Source organism: the organism of the source record quoted next, unplaced genomic scaffold (genome assembly GCF_019419815.1).
Source record: "Pyrus x bretschneideri cultivar Hongxiangsu unplaced genomic scaffold, Pyrus_bretschneideri_v1 Contig15, whole genome shotgun sequence".
NCBI lineage: Eukaryota > Viridiplantae > Streptophyta > Magnoliopsida > Rosales > Rosaceae > Pyrus > Pyrus x bretschneideri.
The window spans coordinates 8,313,377-8,337,282 of NW_025999446.1; positions in this window are offsets into that span (position 1 = coordinate 8,313,377).

Here is a 23,906-nt window from a genome sequence, read left to right on the forward strand (position 1 = left end):
CTTATATGTATATTCCTATCCCTACCTAGCACGAGGCCTTTTGGGAGCTCACTGGCTTCGGGTTCCGTAGGAACTCCGAAGTTAAGCGAGAAGGGGGCTAGAGCAATCCCATGATGGGTGACCCACTGGGAAGTTGCTCGTGAGTTCCCAAAAATAAAACCGTGAGAGAATGGTAAGCCCAAAGCGGACAATATCATGCTACGGTGGTGGAGCGGGTCCGGGAAGTGATTCGCCCCGAGCCGGGATGTGACATTTGGTATCAGAGCCTAACCTTGGTCGCGTGTGTGCCGATGAGGACGTTAGGCCCCTAAGGGGGTGGATTGTAACATCCCACATCACCCAGGGGAGTGATCCTTATATGTATATTCTCATCCCTACCTAGCACGAGGCCTTTTAGGAGCTCATTGGCTTCGGGTTCCATCGGAACTCCGAAGTTAAGCGAGAAGGGGGCTAGAGCAATTCTATGATGGGTGACCCACTGGGAAGTTGCTCGTGAGTTCCCAAAAATAAAACCGTGAGGGAATGGTAAGCCTAAAGCGGACAATATCGTGCTACGGTGGTGGAGCGGGCTCGAGAAGTGATCCGGCCCGGGCCGGGATGTGACACAACTTGAGCCACGCAGCAAATTTCGGTGCGCAAAGTATGTTTACGCGATGCTAAACACCAAACGTCATGCAAAACAGTTTTGCACAACGCCAATCTTCATCGCGCAAAGTGTCGTCATGCGAAGTAAGTTTGCACAACATTTGGTGTGTCGCGCAAGATTTTGGCGCCAAACCAAGAATGCTTTACCATTTTTTTCCCAACTTTGCGCGACACATGGTACACCTACATCGCTCAAAGCTGTTTTGTGCGACGTAGGTGAACCCTGCATCACACAAAACTGTTTTGAAATTTTGGTATTCTTCCATTTTTTATATATGATTGTATTGAAATTTTGGTTAATATTACCCAATATTGAAAAATTTGATCTTTTTTGTTTGTTTGTGAATGACTAATTACCTGTTGGGATCAAAATATGCGGAAATTAAATCTAGGATTAATGTAGTGATAGATGTGTTCATTCTTTGTTCTATGAAAATTGGGGCTTGTCAAGTGTGTCAATTTCTTAATGTGAGTTGGAGGGTTATTCATGATTCAAAAAATGTGAAAAACTTTGGAGAATTTTAGTTGTGAAAAACTTTGTACAATGCGTATCCTATCAAAATGATAGATTCCCTAAAACTTAGAGTTTATTTATACTTTCATCAAGTATAACATAAGATTTTGTGGTATCCACTTGTGTAAATATTTTAAATTGACAATCGAATCAGTTCGTTGTATTCATATAGGGTCAAGGAATGTAGTTGTAAAAAATCATCAAAATTAGAGTTAAAATAACCGTTAAATCGTGATTATTCCTTTATAACCGTCAAAAAATTTTGTCCCATTACTTGATCTCTGAATGTTTGTTTTTTGGGATTTTGGTGTATGCGATCTCAAAATATATACAAACAAGTTTGACGGTTGGATCGTTGAAACTAATTTTGTACAATGCGTTTCCTATCAAGTTCAATGGTATATATATTTACTAAGTAGATTTTAACTTATTTATTTTGTACTCATGAGCAAAAGGGAGGAAAAAAAAAAAAAAAAACACTTTGCGCGACGTAGATGTATCTACATCGCGCTAAGTGTTTTTTTTTTTTTCTTTTGCTTTTCTTTTGGGGTTCTTGCATTGCCTTTTTCTTTTGTGGTATCCACTTGCATAAATGTTTTAAATTGACGATCGAATTAGTTCATTATATTCATATAGGGTTAAATAGTGCAGCTGTAAAAAATCATTAAAATCGGAGTTAAAATAACCGTTAAATCATGAATTTTCGTTTATAGTCGTCAAAAAGGTTTGTCCCATTACTTAATATTTGAATGTATATTTTTTGTGATTTTTAGCGTATGCGATCTCGAAGCATATACAAACAAGTTTGACGGTTGGATCGTTGAAACTAGCTTTGTACAATGCGTATCTCATCGAAATAATTGATTCACTAATACTTAGAGTTTATTTATACTTTCATTAAGTATAATATAAGATTTTATGATATCCACTAGTGTAAATATTTTAAATTGATGATCGAATAAGTTCATTATATTCATATAGGATCAAGGAGTGTAGCTATAAAAAATCATCAAAATTGAAGTTAAAATAACCGTTGAATCATACTTAGAGGTTATATTTATACTTTCATTAAGTATAACATAAGATTTTATGATATCCACTAATGTAAATATTTTAAATTGACGATCGAATAAGTTCATTATATTCATGTAGGATCAAGGAGTGTAGCTGTAAAAAAATCATCAAAATCGAAGTTAAAATAACCGTTGAATCATGATTTTTCGTTTATAGCCGTTGAAAAGTTTTGTCCCGTTACTTGATATCTGAATATTTGTTTTTTTCAATTTTTGGCATATGTGATCTCGAAGCATATACAAACAAGTTTGACAGTTGGATTGTTGAAACTAGTTTCGTACAATGCGTTTCCTATCAAAACGATAGATTCACTAACACTTAAGAGTTTATTTATACTTTCATTAACATTTTGTGGTATCCACTTGTGTAAATACTTTAAATTGATGATGGAATTAGTTCATTGTATTCGTATAGGATCCAGGAGTGTAGTTGTAAAAAATCATCAAAATTGGAGTTAAAACTACAGTTAAATCTTGCTTTTTCGTTTATAATTGTTGAAAAGTTTTGTCCCATTACTTGATATCTGAATGTTTGCTTTTTACGATTTTTGGCGTATGCAATCTCGAAGTATATTCAAACAAGTTTGACTATTGGATCATTGAAACTAATTTCGTACAATGTGTTTCCCATCAAGTTCAATGGTGTGTATATTTACTAAGTAGATTTTAATTTATTTATTTTGTACTCATGAGCAAAAGGGAGAGAAAATAAATAAATAAATAAATAAATAAACTTTGCACGACGCAAGTGTACCTACGTCGCGCAAAGTGTTTTTTTTTTTTCCCTTTTGCTTTTCTTTTGGAGTTCTTGCATTGCCTTTTTCTTTTGTGGTATCCACTGGTGTAAATGTTTTAAATTGACGATCAAATTAGTTCATTGTATTGATATAGGGTTAAATAGTGCAGCTGTAAAAAATCATTAAAATCGAAGTTAAAATAATCGTTAAATCATGATTTTTTGTTTATAGCCGTCGAAAAGGTTTGTCTCGTTACTTGGTATCTGAATGTATATTTTTTGCGATTTTTGGCTTATGCTATCTCGAAGCATATACAAACATTTGACTGTTGGATCGTTGAAACTAGCTTTGTACAATGCGTATCTCATCGAAATAATTGATTCACTAATACTTAGAGTTTATTTAGACTTTCATTAAGTATAACATAAGATTTTGTGATATCCACTAGTGAAAATATTTTAAATTGACGATCAAATTAGTTCATTGTATTCATACAGGATCAAGGAGTGTAGTTGTAAAAAATCATCAAAATTAGAGTTAAAATAGTCGTTAAATCGTGATTTTTTGTTTATAGCCGTAGAAAAGTTTTGTCCCGTTATTTGATATCTGAATGTTTATTTTTTTTCGATTTTTGGCATATGCGATCTCGAAGCATATACAAACAAGTTTGACGGTTGGATCGTTGAAACTAGTTTCATACAATGCGTTTCCCATCAAAATAATAGATTCACTAACACTTGGAGTTTATTTATACTTTCATTAAGTATAACATAAGATTTTGTGGTATCCACTTGTGTAAATATTTTAAACTGGTGATCGAATTAGTTTATTGTGTTCATATAGGATCAAGGAGTGTAGCTGTAAAAAATCATCAAAATCGGAGTTAAAATAATCGTTAAATCATGATTTTTCGTTTATAGCCGTAAAAAAAGTTTGTCCCGTTACTTGATATCTGAATGTTTGTTTTTTGTGATTTTTAGCGTATGCGATCTCAAAGCATATACAAACAAGTTTGATGGTTGGATCGTTGAAGCTAGTTTTGTACAATGCGTTTCACATCAAAATGATAGATTCACTAATACTTAGAGTTTATTTATATTTTCATTAAGTATAACATAAGATTTTGTGGTATCCACTTGTGTAAATATTTTAAATTGACGATCGAATTAGTTCATTGTATTCATATAGGATCCAGGAGGGTAGCTGTAAAAAATCAACAAAATCGGAGTTAAAACTACCGTTAAATCGTGCTTTTTCGTTTATAACCGTCGAAAAGTTTTGTCCCATTACTTGATCTCTGAATGTTTTTTTTTTTTACGATTTTTAGCGTATGCGATCTCGAAGCATATACAAACAAGTTTGACAGTTGGATCTTTGAGTCGTACAATGCGTTTCCCATCAAGTTCAATGGTATATATATTTACTAAGTAGATTTTAATTTATTTATTTTGTACTTATAACACTTAAGAAATTGAATGATATATGTGTAAAAAAAATTATTGTGGCCTTTTGTTAGAAAAATATATTATTGTGGGGTTTATATAAAAAAAATTTGAATTTGAAAGGAGGAAAGTCCCGTTTTCAGTAATTTTTATAATGATTGAAAAATAAATAAATATTGTGACGTCTTATTTTAATTGCCGCGCAAAACCACTTTGCGCGACATCAAAATATATACATGCGTCATGCATAATTTTGGCGGTGCAGTTGTTAAAAATAGGCGTTGTTTTTTGAAATTTCACTACTGATACCCAAACTCTCTTCCATTGTAAGTGGAAGATAACAAATTTTTGGACTTTGGGATTCCTTATATTTTCGCCAATACTGTAAATACTGGAGACTATGAATCTGTGATACTACTGAATTCCTTCAACCAGATAATAACTTTGTGATTCTATTATGTTCTGTTGTGAATTTAAGTTTTCTTGCATGATTTTAGTCTTCTTTATAGCATGCAAACCTCAATTCCGGAGTTGGCAGTCTCACACCAATTCCAAAACAAATCCATACATAGCTCAGATACTGAGATTTTGGAATATTCTGCATTGTACAATTAGATGGTTTTGCCTACATGGTGATACTTAAAAAATGAATTTAATTGGTTAGTTTCCACGACTGTGTATAATGTCTTTCTCTTTATCACTTGATTATCTCAACCTTAGGTAATTAGTAATTAGTGACGAGAAAGTTATTGTTTCTTTTGGATATAGCTCCTCGACTTGATTATTATATTTGTCCAATTTAATTTTGGAATTTTTTTTTTGAAGGAAAAATAGGTTTTGGCCAACTGGTTTCCGTTGCTATAGTCTGCCTATATTTTCATTGTGTGCTGATTGCCATGTGATTTCCATTCAGAAACAAGCTACCCAGACAGATGTGTTCCAGTTGTTTGCTGAGAAGATGAGAGACAATAAGGATTTGGTGTCTTGGTGGGCTGTTCTAGAGGAGACATGCGTGGAATATTTCTGGGGAGCTCACCTCTTAATTGTTCTTATACAAGTAGCTTGTTGCCCTTGCAGTTGCAGGCTCTGCCTTTTAGTTTTTTTGTTTCATCTTGGGAACCACTTAGGCCTCGTTTGGTAGCTCGGATAGGACTGACTATTTCAGTCGGATAGGATAAATAGTCATCGGATAGTACTTACTAAATTAGTCAGACGTTTGGTGTAATATCGGACTAATAACCGTATTATTTATGAGAATTGTTATTAGCACTCCAAATTCCTCATTCTACACTCCAAACTTTCTATATTTAGAAAGAAAAATACACTTGTGAGGAGTGTAGAATGAGATTTTTGAAGTGCCAATAACGCTTCCCTTATTTATACTGTGTTCTCGATAATGTGCTAGATTATAGAACTTGAAACTATAATTGATGATTAATGGAAACGCTGCTAAACATCACAGGTTAAAAAATCAACAAAATTAAAACTGTTAATTTAGTTTTTTTTCTCTCAATTATCAAACCCAAATTTCAATCCAACCCAACGAAACTCAATTGCGAGAGAATTGTTGAGGAAGAACACCAAGCCAATGAGAGCAGCAAACATGGAGGGCAATTCCAAAAGTTCAGCTCCACTCCTAGGTCCCCCACTCGATTACAGTTGTCTAAATGTTGCAGAGGGAATTGGATTGGACAAATAGATAGGAATAAAGAAGTACAATTTTAATATCATTCAACGAAATTGTTCATAATTTTCGTCATCCAGCCAAAACCAAAATTGGGGAAAACGAAAAGGGGTTGGGTTTGGGCGGAGCAGATAGAGAAGAAGAAGAAATTTGCAGGTGGGGTTGGATGGCAAAATTGGGGAAAACGAAAAGGATTGGGTTTGGGCAGAACAGATAAAGAAGAAGAAGAAATTTGCAGGTGGGATTGGATAGCAAAATTGGGGAAAATGAAAGCTCTTGGGTTTGGGCAGAACAAAGAGAGAAGAAAAAATTTGTAGGTGGGGTTGGATAGAGAAATTGGGAAAAACGAAGATGGGTTGGTTTTGGCAGAAGCAGGGAGAGGATGAGGAGGAGGAGAAGAAGACACAGGGCGCAATGCGAGACGAGAAGGAGAAAGCAGAGGAAGCAAAACTACTCAACTAATAAATACAGAGGATTTTGGGAGGATAATTTAGCGGGCGTACATCGTATAAAACGTGTGGGGCCAGTTTAATTAATCCGGGTACCATTTAGTACAAAATTGCACCAAACACCTTCATTTGTACTATTTATCTTATCTGGTGTGTTATACGGGCTGCCAAACGAGACCTTAAGGTGACTAAATCTGGCTTTTCTGTTTCAGTATATCTGCATTGCCTATGTACTCCTACTCTTTATGATCATACTATGCTTTTTATGTTGACTTTGTATTTGTGTACTGTTTACATGTGGTGATATTATCATACCCATTTGTACTTTTTACTTTAGATTGCAATGTTTTGATTTTATATTTATAGAACATTGAAAACTATGGAGGAAATGGGTGAACTTACTCGAAAGTGTTTTGAAATGCCCCTTTAGTAGGTTTACTTATGTTTAAATCTTTTCTTTCTGTATGCTTTCTTCTCTTTATGTATTTTCTAACCACCACTCAATACATCTGGTAAATGGTTTATTGTTATTTGCAGGACCAAGTATTTTCTGAGAATGATGCCTTCTTTGCATAGACTTTTGTCAAACGAAGGCCCCTCTGGCAAACACTTCTTTCATTTGTCTGGCCGATGGTTACATTGGCTATATGATTGTTTCCTGTTCATCCGCATCGGTGCAAGCTACTAATACTTTACTCATGTCTCGGGGTCCTGCTACTTTTTTTTTCTCTACTAGTTTGTAAGTTCTGAACTTCTGGTCATTTGTTTTTAGTTTAAAATATCATTAGGAACTTTACATTTTCTTAAGTCTTATTGGTTTACAGTGATGTGGAGATTAGAGTATAAATTATGTTCATACCACCCCTATTCAAAATGGTCACTATTTTATTACACTTACTGCTGTGTTGGATATAGCGACAATTTTGCACATTAGTGATGTGGTGGACAACAATATGCCTTGCAATTGACAAATCGAATTTCAGGGTATCATAAGGTAGCTAAAGGGAAATCTAATCTCTACGCTCTTATTTTTACTCAGGTACTCAATTTCTCTCCCTCTCTCTGTCCCTATTCAATGTTGTCTCTGTAATTTCTTGAACCATTGGTTTTTTTAAGTAATCTTGTATTAAAATATCATTGCTCTAATTAAACAGGTTTAGTTATTTTCTGAACATTGTATTTAACTGGGTTAATGGGCATGAACTTTTCAAGTAATTTATTAGTGAATTTTGTAAATACTGTGAAGTTCTGGATGTATTTTGTAAGGGATGTTGAATTGGATGAAGGTGTAGCGCAATTTGTAAGTTTGCAGAGCCTGGAGATCCTGAGTATAATCCCTCTGTCCAAAAGGGCGAAACTCCTGTAAGTTTTTTACTTGAATCACTTGTATGAGGACTTAGCGTCATGAAATCTTTGTTTGTATTGACATGTATCAGTTTTGCTTTGTGGGATTCAGACACAAAGTAGGGCTCGAATACACCAGTTAAGGCTTTGTAGAAGTTGAATGGTTGTGCAAGCTGTTCTAATTTCTGTTTTAGATATATTTCATGTCATCTAATTTTGTTTCAAGTTTTAAATGTGTTTATGGGTTTGCATGATACGTGCATTATCTGTTTATCTTTCTTTAGCTACATGCTTGCTTGAGAGTTATTAGAGGATGAATTTTGTCTCATATTTGCAGTGCGCCTATGTCGTAAGATACACTTTTAGGATTAATAATTGGATTAAGGCAGATTTCCAATATATTGCCAACTATGACGACCTTTTATCCTTTCGAACTTTCTCTCTACCTTAGCTCGCTAGCTATGAACTTGATGATATTGTCATGATTTCAATCAATTTAATCATTGAATTACTACTTTTATTTCAAATGGTAGCTACAAGCCAACCTTATCTTCCATGTACTTAAGCTTTCAATTTGCTTTGAGAACTATTAAATATAACAAACTTTGGTATTGTCTTTGTTCCCTTAGTCTGTATATTGCCCTGTTTCCTATATCTTCTCTGCAACCTATTGGAGTCTAAGTGAGAAATGGCTCAATTATTACGTTTTATCACATGGCAGCTCATATTTAGAACCAAGAGGGTGTGTGGTTTTGGTGTAATGATATTTGTATCATAATTAAACTTGTGGTTGTGTGGTTTTGGCATAGTGAGATATGATCAATGATGAAGGAGCTATATAAACTGTAGCGAGCTGCATGAAGTAGTGAGATACATGAAGGAGCTATATGAAGGAGTGATGAAGGAGCTTCAAAGGGAAGATGCTTTTATCTGCACGTCTTCGAAATAATTCAAGTTTGTATTTTTGGAGTTTGAGGACGTGTGTTAATATATTCAAACACATATCTTAGGTTTGTAATGAATGTATTGACTTTACCACATCAATCTTATATGCGTTTATTTTTATTAATGATAATACAAAATATTCATTAAACAATGCATCGTGGAAATTTTACCGAAAAGCATATATTTCTTGCCTTAATTTCCATTGGTTGACTAATTATTGATTATAATTTAATTACAATATTTATTAAAGTGGTTTTGCGCGACGTAGGTTACTTCTTAGTCACGCAAACCCTACTGTCACTGCCTTGGCGTGATGGTTGGCACACGATGAAGGTTCGTTGGGCTAAGTTTTGCGAGACGTTTATTTGACTTTGCGCGACAAAGGACATGCGTCACGCAAAGTGTTTTTTGTACTAGTGTGTATTAGTATTTTGGTTTATTTGAATGTTTGGTTTTCTGGGCTTAGCTCATTAACATTAGGGTTTTGATTTCTTACCTTTTAGTATTAGGGTTAGTTTTTTATAAATAGCATGCTTGTTATTCAGTCGATGACAAGTCAGTCACGATGTAGCTTCTTAGGGTTTTGTAGCCGTTTCGGCATTCTTTTCTATTAATAATATTCTTATTATTTTGTAGTATTGTTTCTTCCACACTCTGATATTCAACTTGGTATCAGAGCAGTTTAAATCTTCCGGGAATTAATCTGTTTTGGGGTTGATATTGATTTGTTTGTATTGAGAGTTACCAACCCTATACAGATTATGCAATTGTAGAAATCATGGGTTCAACATAGCTGCATGGCACCATCTGTGTTTCCTAATAGATTATGTGTAAATCACTCCTTAGTCTTATAGTTGGTTTCTTCCAATTAATGAGTATGGCTGATCTCTAGTGTTTAGTATAATTTCCTTCAATTAAGGAGCATAGCCGGTCTCTATGGTTTAGTATAATTTCCTTCAATTAAGGAGCATAGCCGGTCTCTAGGGTTTAGTCTAAGGACTTTTTTATATATGTGTATCCTTGTACATTCACAATATTGAGAAATACAAGAAAACTTAAACCAAAACTGCAACAGTTTGTTTTTCAGTATTAGTTTTGTTTTAATTAGGGTTTTGTTGTTTGAAAACAAAGAAAAAAATTGAATATGTTTACTTGGGACTTGGGAGGCACACCGCGCTGAACCCAGAAGAACCCCAAACTCATTGCGATCATTCGTCGTTCGTTATTTGCTAGAACCCAAACCTGCACCGACGCTGCCGTTTGCATCCACTCCACTCCGTCATCAACCCATAAACCCGTTGTTCTTGTATATCATCTCGCCATCCACCTGAACCACCGTGAAGCCCAGAACAGCACCTGCCTAACCAGATTTGTTAAATCAATCACCCTGCATCAAACTCGCCATCACGCCTACCAAAATCAACATCGCTACTAACTGCCTGACTAACCCTTTACCCTGTAGCCTCTTGATCATCATACCAGACCATCACCATCTCGCTGCTGCAAGAAACCACCTGCCTAACAAACCTAACCAACGTTGACCACCGTATCTGCTTGAAATCCTGCTGGTGCCCATTCTTGCTCGTCGCTGTTGCACCACCAGTTTGACCCGATTGCTGCTTGTTTTGTTGGTATTACTGTTTATCTCTACTAATTAACAAAACACTTATTGTTAACCAAAATCCTATGAAATTACCAGTTTAACCCTCTAATTAAAACAAAACATGAATAATAAATATTGGGCAGAAATGTAATTTCACAAAATCAAATTTTGCTCTTTCTTTTTTCAAAGCATCACCTACATGTAATCCTAACATATCTCTAATTTAAAAAAATAAAATGAAATAAAAAATAAAAAATAAAAACTAAAAACTCCCCACTTCCACATTCTCTATCACTCTCTTCCTCTCTCCTTCTATTTCAAAAACAAAAATAAAAAATTTTCTCAAGTGTGCCCATATGCTAGTAGAAAATAAAAGAAGGGGAAGGAAGAAAATACCAAAAAAAAGGAAAAGGTTAAGAGGTTTAGGCCCACATGGGCAAAGAAAAAAAATATATAATATGGTTAAGTTTGTTTTAGGCCCGCATGAATTGTTGGTTGGCCTGTTTGGAATTGGTTTTGTGACCGTCACTCGATTGTTTGGATCTGTGACCACTCGAGTGGTATTACTTTGTTTTTGTTTGTTCGTAGTTACATTTGAGATATGAAAATCTCATCTATTTAGTGACGAGTTCTTTTTATACTCTCAACACTAGCCAGTCAAAATCAGAATCAGTTCGCCAACTCGCTAATTCGCAAAGTTCGCCAAGTTCGGCAATCAAGTCAAGTCAAGTCAAGTCCAATTAAGTCAAGATATGTCAAGTCAAGTTTGCATTCCTGCTAGTCCACATCTGCTTGTTTGCAGACCCATGTCGTATACCGCCATGAGTTTGACAGGGGGTGTTGGAAAATATTAGTATTTTGGTTTATTTGAATATTTGGTTTTCTGGGCTTAACCCGTTAGCATTAGGGTTTTGATTTCTTACCTTTTAGGATTAGGGTTAGTTTTTTATAAATAGCATGTTTGTTATTTAGTCGATAACAAGTCAATCACGATGTAGCCTCTTAGGGTTTTGTAGCTGTTCCGGCATTCTTCTCTATTAATAATATTCTTATTATTTTGTAGTCTTATTTGTTAGCACTCTGGTATTCAACTAAAAATTAGTGACCACAACCCTTGATGTGATATAAAATAGCACACAAACTTAAACCCTTTTTATGCAGTTGTAGTATGAATAAGTAGGGATTGTAATAGACCGGGGATTAGAAGGGATGCTAATCTCTCTATTTAAACTCTAAAACACGAAACTAGACTCAAAAACAGAAAACTAGACTTTAAAACAGAAAACTATACTCTAATGAGTCAAAACAAACTAGAAAGACTCAAAACAGCACAAAACAAGCAAATTGACTCAAAACAGAAACTAAGGATGATTTTGGACGAATTTTGACCTAACTTTGACTCAAAACACTAAAAGAAACAAATTTAAACAGGTTCTAACTAAGTAAACACAAAATATTAAAGGGTGATTGGTTTTGACGAATTTAAAACTTAAACAAACAAACTTGCAGAAACTAAATAAATTGATATGGATTTGGGTGAATTAATGGGTGATAGGCTAGTTAGAGGGTCCTTTTCACACATGACACGTACGCATACAAATCGATTTCCAATTATTATTCCAATAAACCATGAATGACAATGCCCCAAGTTAATCGTGAATTGCACAAATTAACCATCAGATTTCCCTAATTTCATTGAATTGGACTCAGCGACGCAATCAAATTATTCTTATCAAGTTCCCTATATGAACAACATGATAGAGATACATATCAAAGATCATTAAGTTCTATGGAAATCATAAGCATTGACATGACATTCGTAACTATGAAAAGCATGATACTCTTGCCAGGAATTTACTTAACATGATCATGACTAGCGACCTCCACTACTTTGTAAATATAAGTTCATAACGATTAGGTGAAAATCCCTTATATTTTAGCATCAAATTCATGCATGCAAACTAAGTATGCATCCTTAATCAACATACAAGAATAAGTTATCAATCAAGCAGTTAAGCAAATCACATTCATGTTTTACGAAACAATAATTGGATGAAATCAATTCATATCACATATATGTTCATGGCTTTGAATTCTCCTCTAGCCAAAACAAGTTTAGCTCCTCATGTTCGCACTTAAACAAAGATAACTAAAATTAAACATTGAAAACAAAAGATTGAATACACCTATAAACGCTCCAACAATCCAAAAGTCTTGAATGGCAAGTATGGCTCCGAGGTCTCCTCTCCTTTCTCCTTGCAAGGCTGCGGCACAAGGTAGTTGTGGCTGAAATTGGGTTATTGTGTATTATGGATGGGTTGTGTGAATTGTGGTGTGGTATGGATGAATGGTTTTTGGTTAGGAATCCCTTTTGTGCGGCAAAAAGCATATAAACAAAGTGAAAAAGGACACGACATTAGTTAATGTTTTTAGGAAAGATTTGCACTCCAAATCTTCAAGGAAAAAGGCTAATTAAAATCAGAATCCCAAAGGACAAAAGGGAAAGAGGTTGCGGCATATCCTAGAAGGAAAGGGAAAGGGGTTTGCGGCAAGGAATTGTTGTTCTAGAATGAATAGGTGCGGCATCCCTTAAGGAATAGGATTAAGCCTTCTAGAATCATTTATTTAAATGTCCTAATATAATTAGGGATCCTTCTTGCAGCTGCAACCTAGGTGGTGTAGGATTAGAATAGGGTTACAACAAAATAAGGTATCTTGGCTAACATTCCTTCTTTCTTGCTGAGCTTCATATCTTCTTTGTCTTGAATTAATTCTTCCATCTCTTTAGCATATTCTTAGCCCTTCTTGAATTTCAAATTTGTCCATCCACCTTACTCCATACATGTGCTATCCATTCCAAGCCCAAAACTGCTCTAAAATGCTCCAAATTGCCTTTTCTTGCCACTTTAGCCAATTGAACCTACAAACACACGAAAATAGCTTAAATCACTATAATAAATAGAAACTAACTCACTAAATGCAAGGAATTAAACTATCAAAGTCGCATAAATATGCTCCTATCAACCCTGACTGAGTATGTTGATCATTGAATTCCATGTATATATAAAGGTGAGTTCTATCAACACTAATGTTTTTTGACGAGAAATTCATGGTTGATGTGGAACTTTACAAACTTGAAAATTAAACTGAAAAGAGAGTGGCTCCAGTACTCCACAATCAACTCAACTCAGGCTGAAGATATGTAGGGGGTACTATCAGTGATAGTTGGTGTTTGTTTTGGTGGTGTTGGTGCTTGTTTTGGTGGTGTTGCTGATTTCGGCGGAGGAGTGGGGGGGACTTGTACCTTGGGCCTTGGGGTATAATTTCCAGTGAAACCGGTCTTCATCACAATGAATGAACTTCCAGTGTTTTCTGTACCGAGTAAAGAAGATGCGGGATGGTTGGAAGAACTTTTGTCTGAACAAGCCAAATAAAAAATTGTTAAGAGCAAGGTTCTATTCAATTCTTTCAATTAATTAATGTTGCTGAAGTGGGTAATTCTAGCTAAGGCATTATATATATGCTATATGCTGTCCAGAATAGTAAGAAATATACCATGTGGAAGAATATTTAAGCTTCTAACTGCAAGTCGTGCTATTTCTTTGTTGACATATACGTACATTCTCTCCTGCAGGATGTTGTAATATTTGTCACACTGTGAATGATACAGTTGTGTTCTCTCTGCAGGACATCTTGCCTTTAATTCGTGGACAAAATCTCTCGACACGTAATTGACATGTATAGCGCCCGTAGTTGAAAATCCAACCTTGAATAATACACGAATTTCCAGCTTACCAGAAACACAAGTTAACCGATTCAATATGTTTGGTGATATAATCACTACTAAATTAAAAAGTTTGCGCGATGAGGGAGATTTTGTCGCCAAATCATTATTAGGTCGCACAAAAACTATGGTGACCAGAAAATTGTCGTGCGTATTTTGTCGCGCAAAGGTCGTGAAAAAAGACATTGCACGACAAACAATTTCAAACTCGTCATGAAAAAGAAATGGGGCGATGCTTTACTACTCATCGTGCTAAAGTTATACGGATGAAGGTTTTCGTCGTATGATATAAAAGGGTACAAGTTCGCTTTATGACTAGTTCGTCTCGAAAAGTTTGCGCAACGAAAAATGTTAGAGGCGCATGGTAATGCGCGACAAAGTTATAAGTCGCGCTTAATTTTGCGCAACGACTGGTCGGCTTCGTGCAAGTGTAATTTTTATTAAAAAAATAAATAGAATAAAAGGAAAATTAAAAAAAAAAAAGATTTCATACTAATGACAACAACAAAAAAAAACCAAATTAATGAATAAAAAAACAATTTTTATTTATAATATAAATAAAAATGTACGTACGAATACAAAGTTTTAAAAGAAAGCAGGAACAAAACTATGAAAAAAAAAGCGGAAAAAATCTATAGGAATGTCGTTCGAAGGATCTTGCTGCTGGTTTGGGATGGGGTCGGAGGTCGACGGGCCTGATTGTTGTGCTTGCTCGGTGTGGAAGAGCTATGAGGGCAATGGCACAAAAAAACTGGGGAGATGTATTCCGGAGAAACGAAGGGCTTGTACAAGCATTGACATTTGAGACTTGTACAATGCCAGCTCACTCCTTAGGCCAGCGTTTTCTTGCATCAAAGTCGTAATCTGGCCCTTTGACTGCGAGGATGACGAAGCTCTACTCTCCCGCCGCCTGGCATTTCCCATCCCACGACAATAAGTACCTGGCCTCCGACAGAAAGTCTGATTGTCTCTGTCATGATGTGAAACCCTACATCCTTAGGGGGATCCACGAACTCAATCGGCGTGTCCAAGGGAAGCTGGGAGGCGGACTCTTGAAGAACCGACTGACTCTTCTCCACCATAGTCGCCTGTGAAAAAAATCATGGATTATTCATAGAAAGCAATTTGAAATAATTAGTATAAATGTAAACTCATCCCCAGGCTGAACATAAACGTTAGCAAAGACGTCGATCTCCGAAAATTTTGAACCCTCCTGAAATGGAAAAAAATAAGGGGAAATGTTAGTAAGAAAAAAAAATTATTAGCGACATTTTAAAATTGGAAACGAAAGATGTAATATATACACTTTCCTTCGCGCCTCCATCATATAGGAGAAAGGCTTCGAACCTGAATGGTGGAGAAGAGTCTAGCCTTCGCCTTATTTTGTTATAAAAAAAGTAAACGTATTAGTTGTAATGTTTAAAGAAAATTAAAAAACATTAATAATAAACATTAGTAAAAATTAAAAAAAAGTAAAATGAAAGAAGTCGTAATTAAAAACGCACCACATAGCTTGGCTCCTGAAAATGACCGCAAAGCCAAACCTAACTATCTTGTCGGTCCGCCAACTCCTTCGGACAACCCTCCTCGAGAGCGACCTGCGGATCATCAAATTGCTGGAAACATTGTTGCAGGTCACTTTTCCACTGCTTGTAGCATTCGGAGAAGAGCCGATTGAGGTACGCAAACATGTCCTTGTCCATGTTCTCCAAATTGTAGTTTGTCTGCAATGTAACAAATATTTTGAAAGTATTAGTAATAAAAGACAATAATAAATATAAATATATAAATTTTACATAAAAAGCATTAATAAGGCAATGCTACATACGGAAAATTGGTTGCGCACCGTGTTCTTTGTCTCCTCCGACATCGCCTTCCAAGACTTCCACCGCATAGGGCAAAAGGTCCGCACGACATACCCAATGTCATGGGCCAATGCACTATGCTGCTTCGCCGTTGGTGCTGCCCAATGTCACTCATCGTATCTGATTGGGATACAACCATTGGTCACCCGAGTGACCAACGCCATCTTCAATTGCCGACAAGGTGCCTGGGTGTTTTTATTCGGTGCAAAGAGATGAAAAATAAAATCATTAACCCAAAACTAATAACAAATCCTACTAAAATTTCGGCATAATCTCCCCTATAAATAAACATTTTCCAAAACCCTAAAAATAACATAAACAATATACACATCCAACATAATGATCACAACAGTTTAATAAAAGGTTCGGAATGATGACAACTTTTTAATGCTTATATGACATAACTTAACAAATTGAACCTAAAATAACAAAACTGATCAGTTAACATTCGTATACATTTTCTTCCTCTATTTCTCCTTAAAGTTACTTATTGAGCATCATAGCTACTTCTCTATTTGAGACCACTATTTCCTTTCTCCTAATTAGAATATATTTCCAATTCAAGTGTTTATACCACAACAAACTTCTAAAATTGATGACAACTGCCATCCAAGACGGCCAATTTTTGAGCTTGTATACACAGGCTCTTGACATTGCTGGCAAAAGGCTTGGCAATGAATTCTAAGATGCCATAGAAAACAATTCCATATAACCTCATCCACATTGACATTTGTAAGACTCTAACAGTCACAACCGAAACTTCTATGACTCTAAATACTTTGCTTCATGATAATTACCAAGGTTTTCATTTCCCAGTTAAACATTGTCACCATTTCCTCAGCATTAAATCTCTTCCACAGCATTACCATTTCAATTCCCTAAGAAACCCATTTCAGTAACTTAGAGGTGACACATAAATTAACAAAAAAAATTGCAAAAACATAAAAATTAACAGACATGAATTATGGAATACACACAATTTCGATTTCAAGACAAAACCATTTCTGAAAGCGAAGAAATTGCGAACAAAAAAGAGAAAACAATGGAAACTTTTTAATCCTTACATGACTTGACATAACAAATTGCACCTAAAATAACAAAATTCATTTAACATGGGAATGAGGGAGTGAATTAGGATTGTATACTTGGCCGTGTATGATGCGAAAATTAACTTAACACACAAATTAACCCTCTTTTGACAATTGTAGCATATATATAAGTAGAGATCGTTCTTAAACCGAGGATTAGGAGGGATTGCTAAACACTTTAAACTGGCTCAAATAACTAAAACTAAACTTTAAAACACTTAACTCAACTTAAAAGACTCAAAACAAGTTCACAAGACTCAAAATAAGCTAAAAACACTCAAAACTGCCTAAAAACACAAACTGGGCAGATTTGACTCTAAACACAAATTTGGACGAATTTTGGTTCTAACTTGACTCAAATCACTTGAAAACACAATCTAAAACAGATTCTAACTATTTAGACACTCTAAAATAAAGGGGGATTTGGTTTTGGACGAAAATAAAGTAAACAAAAACAAGAAATTAAACTAGGTAGATTTGCACGAAATTGGTGGAATTCAGTGGATGGTGGGCTAGCTAGGAGGTCTTTCTCCACACATGACATACTTGCATACAAAACAATCTCCAGTTGCTTATTCAAGGAATCATGAACCTCAACACCCCAAGTTAATTAGGTACGCTTAAATTAACTCTCAGATTTTCCTTAGGTCATTGAATTGAATGAAATTAGCGCATTGCAATCAAATTATTCCTCAAAAGTTCTCTACATGAAAGTGCATAATAGAGAAACAATCAAAGATCATTAATTTCTATGAAAACCATAAGTGTTGACGAGGCATTCGTAACTATGAAAGTGCATGATACTTATGCCAAGAATCTGCTTAACATGATTGTGACTAACAACCTTTACTACTTATGAATATAAGTTCCCAACGATTAGGTGAAGTTTCCTTATACCCTAGCATCAGATTTATGCATGCAAATTAAGTGTGCACTCTCAATCCATATACATAAACAAGTTTTAATTCAAATAGATAAGTAAATTGAATTCACCATTCATGAAATCACAACTGGAAGTAATCAAATCATAATGCAAATATAGCCATGGTTTCGAAATTCCCCCTAGCTAAGAGAGGATTAGTTCCTTATACTCGCAAAGCAAAGATTCTTGAAATTAAACATTGAAAAACACAAGAAAGATTACACCTAAAACATTTCAGCAAGTTGGATGGCATGCACGGCTAGGGCTTCCCTTCTTTTTCCTTGCTGCGACACAAGGTGTGGGTGGTGGTTTTGGGGGTTTTGAATGGTGTGTTCTTGGTTAGGATGATGAATAATGGTTGATTATGGTGGTAGAGTGCAGCAGGTTGTGTATGGAAGTGTATGGAGCGGATGAAGAATGAAGAATGGAGGCTAGGGCTTGCGGCAATAGGTTTCTGAATAGCATAAGGGGGTCATTCGAATTTGTGGCTGAAAATATGTTTATATAGTCCTAGGGTTAATTAGATTAGGGTTACACTTAGCATATTTGTTGGATTAGGGCCCTAGGGTTAGGCAATAGGTGATTAAATCCACTTAGGAGGGGGTTTGGCCCAATTAGTTTCATAAAAGGATTTGTGTAACCCAAATACACTAGGAATGAGGCCCTAAAAATCAGAATCAATTAGGGATAGGGCCTAGAGGGTGTGGCACATATTGGAGGGAAGGAGGGAATGGCTTGCAAGGTAAGGCAAGGCCTTCTAGAAGGGAATAGGCGCCACCTTTGTAGGGTTTCTAGAAATAATGTGCTTTGTGGTTGATTTGGGACTTCTAGAAAAGAATACTTCTAGAAATAAGTTCTAGATATATCCATTTAGGTCCCCTTGCAACTAGGATTAAGGCATGATAAGGTTAGGATAGGATAAGATAAGACAAGGTTTTGGATAATGTTGGATAAGGTTTTGGATAATGTTTCCTCTTTTGAGCTAATTCCTTATCCACTTTGTCTTGAGTTTAGTTCCTTCATTTTCTCATCAGATTTCTAGCCTTTTGAACTCCAAATTCGTCCATCCATGTTGGCCCATATACAAACTATCCATTTAGTGCCCAAAATTGCTCCAAAATGCACCAAAATGCACTTTCTTGGTACTTTAACCCTTTAGACCTACAAACACACGAAAATGAGTTGAAATACTACATTAACTAAGAAATCATAACACAAATGCACAAGAATAAGCTAACTAAGTAGCTTAAATATGCTCCTATCAGTGTACCTAAGGCATTGGTTTTGGATCCCGATGGCGACATCTAGTCCGTAGTGTGGGGGCGCCGGTGAGTACATCGGGCGCTAACAGGTAACGCCACTGAAGAAGTCGACGATGCTTGCGCTTGTGAGACTGGAGGAACAACTGGGTCAACTGGATTAACCGGCCTATGGTCCATCTCTGCCAGAGCAGTGGCAGCAGCAGTAGGTGCAGTCGTCGGACTAGGTGTAGCCGTTGAACTAGGTGTAGAAGTCATTGCCCTCTGGATTTCAATGAGGTGTGACATCTACGAAATTGGAAATCAATTTCTTTCGTACACAAAGATTTAACTTACCGTACACATGCTAATAATTTCAACTTAAATTTAAAAGGAAATTTAAAAACCCTAATTCTAAACCCAATTCAAGTTTGGCAGAAACAAAACTTTAAACTAATATACTATACATAAACTAATATTCAAATAGGATATAAACCCAGCAATTATAACTTATAAGAAGAAACTAGCATAAAGGAGTAGTTGTAGGCAAAATCTGTATGTACGTGCTCTATGTGTGTCAGGGAATTCAAGTGACAAATAAGCCACAAGCTAGCAATTTGGCTCCTCAAGTGTAGGCAGAAACCAAGAACATGCACCCAAGTTAATGGATGGAAATAAAGAAGTATGGCACATATTCAACAATAACCAAGGATACAAGCATCATAGCTAGAAAAAGAAAGCATTAGACATCTTAGGAGTTACAAAGTCCAATATATCACGCCAATACACACAACATGTGCTATAACACAATTAAAACAAAAGGAAGCACAGGATAATTGATAACCTTCTTTGCATCTCCCTGGAAGCAGAGATGATAACCTTCAATTTTCAAAAATTGAAGCACAATATTGGTCAATGAATACAATTAGAAAACCAATGAAAAGAGAGTAACCAAAACATCTAATTTTGATATATAAGCCCTCATCAAAGGAACCTTAAAAAAGCAAGTTAACCACAACAATATCAAAATCCATGGGACTACTTTTGAGCAGACCACTTGAACTTGAAATCAAACAACAATACTAGAAAGTAATGGAAGGTAACAAAATTATGGACATAGTAATTAAAATTACCATAAAGTAATGCAGGTGACCAAAGTGTACGTCCAAAAGCTAATCAAGAATGACAATCTTATCGTATGAAAGTATTTTCATTAAAGAATGACATTATTAGCAATGAAAGTATTCGCTGACAAAAAACCTCACCCAGTATCCAAAAAAGGTAAACAAATTTCTTCAAGGAAGCAAATAAATACCCATCTAGAGTATAAGAACTTACAACACAATATCATTCTCCAGGAAACACAAATTTGGATGAAAAAAAAAATCCCTGATGAACCCTTTCTCCAGAAAATGAAATTTTGAAATATGAAAATTGCCAACTTGCTCAACCCATGTGCTAGATGTGTTCATGTTTGCATATTTTATGAATAGAGCAACATGCAATCACAGAGAAAGCAAAAACAAAGGGAAGCACATGGAAGTTTACATAACTAACCTCCGCATGTGCACTTTCCATCCTCAAACCTATGAAACCTATTGTTATCCCTCACTATGATAACCCTTCCTGAGCACTTGGACATAAACTTGATTGCAGTATGACAATTGCCACCAATTTAAGAACCCCTAATTTAAGAACCCTAAATCTAACCTCCAATTTAAGAAAACCTAATCTAACTTCACTACCCAAAATCGTCCCCCTAATTTAAGACCTAAATCTAACCCCAATTAAGAACCCTAAAAACTCTAATTTATGAACCTAAATGTAACCCCCAATTTACGAACCCTAAATCTAACCCGACTGCCCTAATTCTAACCCCCAATTTGAAAGAGAAAAAAAAAACCAAAAGACCCTAATTCTAACCCCCAATTTGTAAATAAAGAAAATTGAAAATAAAAACTAAAGAGGAAATTACCTCTTAGAGACAAAGTCGCGACGGCCAAAGAGAGGGACGGAGAGAAATATGGAGATACAGAGGAATGAGAGAGAGGGTATCATGCTGGGAAAAGGAAGAAGAAGGAAGTGAGGGGAAGAAGGAGAGACGGGGTTAAAATATAGAATCTTGCGTGATAGAGTCTTTGTCTCGCAAGGCTAAACAATTGTCGCGAAAGCTTTTTAAAATTTCTGCAAAAAAAAAACCCCTTAATTGAAATTTCAGACACTTGTGCGATGAATACATATATTTCGTCGCACAAAGTGTATTTGTACGACGAAATATATGTATTCGTCGTGCAATATTCCTTCGTAAATTTAAAATAATCGTAAATCGTGATTTTTTGTTCAAAACCGTCAAAAATTTTGTTTTGTTACTTGATCTCTAAATGTTTGTTTTCTACGATTTTTGGGGTATGCGATCTCGAATCATATACAAAGAAGCTTGACAGTTGGATCGTTGAAATTAGTTTCGTACAATGCGTATCCCATCAAAAAGATAGATTCACTAACACTTTAGAGTTTATTTATATTTTCATTAAGTATAACATAAGATTTTGTGGTATCCACAAGTGTAAATAGTTTAAATTGAAGATTGAATTCATTCATTGTATTCATATAGGGTCAAGGAGTGTAGTTGTAAAAAATTATCAAAATCGGAGTTAAAATAACTGTTTAGGCCGATCCAATGGTCACCAATTTTTTTAATTTAATTTAATATATATAAATAATTTTTATAGTTTTTAGGGGTATAAAATTGTTAAATTAATATATATATATAGATAATTATTATAGTAATTTCTTTTAGGGTTATAAAATTATAAAATTAATATTTTGCTTGTCGTGTCGGGTTATCGGGTCGTGTCAGAAATTGTCAGGCCTAGCTTTCGCGACCAAAAATTATTATACATAATTGAACCAATTTTTTAACTAAAAAACTGAAAAGTTAATATTCGGGAGTACCACAGAATAATAAAATGTAGCTAACTGCACTAAATCTGTAAATCATATTACGTCATCCAAGTGAAGTTCACACTAAATTCATTGCACATGCCTCCTAAATTTCGGAAATTATTCTTTACTTCTCCATTGCTAATACATTATATTTAGAAAACAAAGCCATCTTTACCCACCAAGATGGAAAAGTAAGATAAATATTTGGCAGCATTTGGTGATAGGGACTGAGGAGGACCTACCATTTGCCCTCCAAAACCGTAGGGTGGCTGCCATGAGCAGCCCCTTTCCCATTGTCACCACCACCACCACTTATTTAAGCCTTTAAAACTACCTATCTAGGTCTATACATTAGAAGGTGAAAAGAGGGAGGCAGGCTATGTTGGAAATGTGCCCTAAAACCAATCATATGATGATACTTTACGGACATTTCAAACTAATGTAGTTTAAAGGGCAAACATTATTGTTTGAGCCGTCTCATATAAATGTTATATGCTTAAACGATAAGTCCAAGGAATATGTGATTGGAAGAATGCGATCTAAAGAAGTTAGATTCATGAGACCATTCTTTCGTTGACACATCCTAAACGTTCCTGATCATAGGATTGTCAATTGGGCATTGACAGTCCGTTAAGATCAGTACGTGCTATGTCTTCTCTCAGGGAGAGTGACTAGTCTCGAGTCATTGGTGTGTGTGACATCAAGACAAGTACGTAGGTGCTCAATAGAGAATGAGTTCACTGAACACGATCAACGAAGAGTTCTCATATTCATGTCACATGAGAACTCATGGTTGGGATAATGCAAATTAGTCTTTTGACCTGAGGCATCACAGCTGTCTTGTGGTTAGGTCCTTAATCTTTGATTATGTCAACGTCACTCTATCAGGGTGTCCACGGCATCGTCGGGGTTAAGCCACTTAGCCATGGAGGCAAGTGAATGCGCAACAAGGGATCTCTAACCTTCAAACTGTTTGAGGGAGAATACTCTATGATATGATTTGGAATCTCTGGCCAGAGTATGAATGAAATGTTGGAATGCGTTCCAGATCACATTCAAGGTAATCATATAAGCACAAGATTCACATTGGATAGTAGACATGAATAAACTATCAAACCAAACAATGTGGTCAAGAGTATTGTATTAGAGAAAGACCGTATTGCATTTGTAATCCTAAACTGAATAGGTTCTCCACCTCTTCTGATTAGCTTGGGTAACCATGATATGCTGCTAGGTGTCACTCATGGTTTGTGGAAGCCCTAAAAATGTATTATCATTAACGGGAGAATTGAAAGTAAGTTTCAATTCACAATCGATTTGAAAGAGTTTGAATCGCCCACTGCCTCGCTAAAAAGAACCTAATGGATCGTACACCGTGTAAGGTAGAGTTTGAAGATTCAACAGAGATGAGTAAGAATAATTAAATGGTTTAATTATTTATGGCAAGGATTAATTAATATGATTATTAATCAAACGAATAAGTTCGTTGAAGACCTCGGGATAGTTTTGGACCTTAAGGCCCAATGGGCTTCGAACGTCAAGCCCATTGACTTAAGTTGTATGACAACTTAATGAATAATGATTCACAAAGGCCCAAATAGCCCAATTAATCCCCATAGGCCGGCCA